The sequence below is a fragment of the Amia ocellicauda genome, chromosome 14 (assembly GCF_036373705.1).
Source record: "Amia ocellicauda isolate fAmiCal2 chromosome 14, fAmiCal2.hap1, whole genome shotgun sequence".
NCBI lineage: Eukaryota > Metazoa > Chordata > Actinopteri > Amiiformes > Amiidae > Amia > Amia ocellicauda.
The window spans coordinates 17,999,139-18,002,513 of record NC_089863.1 but is presented as its reverse complement, the minus strand read 5'-3'; the positions used below and the strand labels follow the sequence as shown (position 1 = coordinate 18,002,513).

General features: G+C 49.7%; 1 pseudogene; it reads right to left on the bottom strand.

Moving 5' to 3' along the window:
- Nucleotides 1-215: 215 nt before the first annotated feature.
- LOC136767778 (perforin-1-like) lies at nt 216-3,007 on the bottom strand (annotated as a pseudogene).
- Nucleotides 3,008-3,375: the final 368 nt, after the last annotated feature.

Sequence of the window (3,375 nt, the reverse complement as noted above, 5' to 3'; positions counted from 1 at the left end):
TTTGCTCAGATGTTCACCCTCTCTATCTTTGCCCTGTAATACTCATACTCGAGACTCCCAACTTGTATTCTTGCACAAGATGTTGCTTCCCCCTTGTGGCTGTAGTGCAGTTTTAACACTAATAGACCCACTGCTCAAGTGTTGTCAGTCTGTGAGAGAAATGGAAACGAGATGAGACTGCCTTTTGAAAATGCTTCTTTATTGTAGTCAAGCCATTCACAACACAGACGTCCTGCTGTAGCACTGTGGGAGATTCTGCCAAATATTGAGAGCTTAAAGCAAGCCACTCTGCTGAAGGAATCATTTATCATTTACCCCCTCATATTGGAATCAGTAGTTTATGAAGGTATTTGCAGGGACACAGTTTCTGAATACAAGAAACTACACAAAGAATCCCTGAGTGAGTTGGATAGGAGACAATTATACAGAGGGAAGATAGGGAGAGAGATGCACAGGAAACAGTAAAGGGATGACTGGAATGACACACAGAGACAGGGGCCACAGAGGACGGACAGTGTCCAGCTGAATGGTGTTGCTGCTGTCAGAGCTGGGGGGCCGGCCTGTTCTGCCAGCAGGAGAGGGGAGATCAGGATGGCGGTTGGGGGTGGGGTCTCTAAAGCTGTTTCCTCTCAATGCTCAATTCTCTCAATGCTGATGGCCAATCTTGCTGCAGCTGACCTGAGGATCTTTCCTCAGGGTGATTTTGTGGCGATGGCGCGCGTGCTTCCCCTTCCAGACTGAGGCCCTAATGGCCGAAGGTGTAGTTGGCTGGACGGAGCTGCCCCTGGTTCTGCAGGGAACTCAAGAAGAGCTCAGGGATGGGCATCAGGTTGCGGCCCACGTAGCGGACAGCCTGGTCCTTAGACATAAGTGAAGGGATGTAGCTTTCACAGTGGTTACCCCCCAGACTGGGCGCGCACTCCACACTGATAGAGGGAGCCATGTTTGAGGCCACACTTCTTATTTATCTTCCCCTTTATCGGGTCAAACTGGCACTTCCCCAGGAGGTCATCATCCCACTTGTTGTCCCGATCCCACACCTCGAACTTGACTGGCTGGGACATGGAGAGTTCCACTGTGTCAAATTTGATCTCCCGGCCCCAATAAGGAAAGTCATTGTTCCAGATAACAGGGGTCTCTTCCCTTTGCTTGCGGTAGAAAACCTTCACGTAGGCATCGGTCTTGGAGAAATAGTCACCCCACAGCCCTGTTGCTCTCTCCACAGTCACCACCAGCTTGGCCAGGCCTGGTTTGATGGGGCAGCAGTCTGCATCAAGGCCAGTTTGCCCGTGGCACTTGCACAGACAGGGGTTGGTCGAATCGCTGAGACTCCCGACTTTGCACTGGTTGGAGCAGGAGCGGGAGAGGGCATTCTTCAAGATGTACTCACGCACAGCTCTCTGCAGATTTGCCTGCGCGATGTTGTTTTCCCTAACCAGCAAGTGCAGAGGCTTCAGGGAGTAGGAGACAATATCTGGGTGGGTCTTCAGGGAATCCATCTACTTCTTGTATGCGGCAGGCCCTTCAGGTGAGAACAGGAGGTCATGGACACTTGAGAGACCCCCAATCACCTCCGTCTTGCGATCTGAAAAGGTGCTGTGGAAGGTCTTGCCCCGTTCCAGCTTCTTGCTGGTCTTTCGGCAGAACTCTGACATGGCGTTGGCGGTCACGCCCTTGATGGTGGCCGTGGCCTCAACGCTCAGACAGTTCTTGATGTCATGAACAGTCACCCCCTTCATGGCCGCCTCACATGTGCGCATGGCTGTGATGCTCTGCACTCGGCCCCCCAGCCTCACCTTGTGGATGTAATGGGTGCCGTAAGTTTCTATGAAGTGTTGGAACTTAGTGGCTGTTTGGCTGTTGTATGTCCTGGGCAGAGAGTTCAGTGTCTTGAGGAACTCAGAGTTCAGGGGAGGTTGGTCTTTCAGGCGGAAACTGTAGTCGGTGAGAGGGAGAGATAGAGAGATGTATGCAAAGTGGAACATGTTATTACCCTCCTTGACTATCAGACTTTTCTCTTTCTCTCCATCTAGTGCGGTGGTTCCCAAACTTTTTGGCTGGTGCAGCTCGTGTCCCTCATCTCACACGTTCATATTTATATTACCATTTACATTTTTCAAACCCCTAATGCTAAACCTATTCTTACTCCATCTACTACTCACTCAAATTGGCTCCTTGACTTTCTACCCCTTCAGCTCTCTACCCGCACCCCCCTATATATTGGCCCCACAGCTTTGGGAACAATTGGTCTAGTGCTTACCAAATTCATTCTGTTTTCTCTCTTGCCTTCTCTCAGGTCATTTTTAACAGACTATATTCTATTCTTGTAACCCCTCATCTCTCTCCCTCTTCCTGTCCCTCTCCCTCTCTCTCTATCTCTAGTCTTAAGGTACTGTAGTATCCAGTCAGACAGTCAGTCAGTGTTTCCTGTATGTTCCACTCTTCTTTCTCACCTGTAATGCTTGCAGTTGACATCCTGGCTGGCGAAGCTGTACTTGTCAGATTTTGACTTTTCCATGGCAAACCTGGCTGATTTAGAGTGAGTACCTCCCACATACAAGCCACCCACCCCCACCAGACCCAGACCCACTTTCCAACTGGCACTGGCGCTATCAGTGCTGTCCTTCAGCACTGACTCACTGGACTGGTACAGCTTGCTAGTGAGGCTGCGGCGACAGTTGATCTGAGGGCGCCAATCCAGAACTGAGAGGGGCACTTTCTGCCATGCGCCTCCCAGCTGAGTGTTTTTGCACAGCCTGCATCTCCCGTTGGCCATCTCCCAGGTCTCAATGTTGATTACGTAGGCGCCCTTCCGCTTCATGCTCACTATGTTGAACCCTTCACCCACCAGGTTGTAGCCGGGAACAAAGCTGGCACTCTGGCATTGTTGCCGGGTCCCAGTGCGGCAGCCCAGAACAACATCAGGCTGGTACAGTGAGAGCAGAGCCCAGGGCAGCAGGAGAAGAGGGCAGAGAGAGCCCATGACTGGAACACTGAATTATGATGGGGCCCTGTGGATGAGAGAGAGAGTGTGTGAGAAAGGTGAATGATTTAAATTGTTATTGACATAATTCCATTTTGTAATTATTGCTATAGTAGGGAGCAGGAGTGCTGAGATTTATAGCTTTTGATATATATTAACATCTTGGTATTTCAATTAAATAAATATGAAATATTTTTCGATCACAAAATCAATTACAAATCAGTGCATCATCTTTCATTGAACCTCTGAACATTCGCACACAGGACTGTAATCGTAATTCCGTGAGCCGTCTGATTTCCGGGTCTGCATCGATAATTATGCTTGAAATTGAGCACTTCCCTCATGCACAGATAACACAGAGCAGAGAACAGCGAACAGAGATGCTGGCCAAT